This window comes from Gavialis gangeticus, unplaced genomic scaffold (assembly GCF_001723915.1).
Source record: "Gavialis gangeticus isolate Ggan-Ray unplaced genomic scaffold, GavGan_comp1, whole genome shotgun sequence".
NCBI classification, from domain to species: Eukaryota; Metazoa; Chordata; order Crocodylia; family Gavialidae; genus Gavialis; species Gavialis gangeticus.
This window is the reverse complement of record NW_017728992.1, coordinates 168,638,333-168,638,596: the sequence shown is the minus strand read 5'-3', so window position 1 is coordinate 168,638,596 and position 264 is coordinate 168,638,333.

Here is a 264-nt window from a genome sequence, read left to right as displayed (position 1 = left end):
ATCCCCCAAGGCTCTGTCCATGGACCAGTTCTCTTTAACATCTTTATCAACAATGTGGAAATTGGTGTCAGAAGCTCATTGGCTAAGCTCACCGATGACACTAAACTTTGGGGCATAGTGTCCACACCTGAGGACAGGTTAGTGATCCAGGCTGACTTGGATAAACTTAGTAAGTGCGTGGATACAAACCTGATGACATTCAGTACTGATAAATGTAAGGTAGTCCACCTCATGAAAAAAAAACCTGCAGCATACTTATAGGCA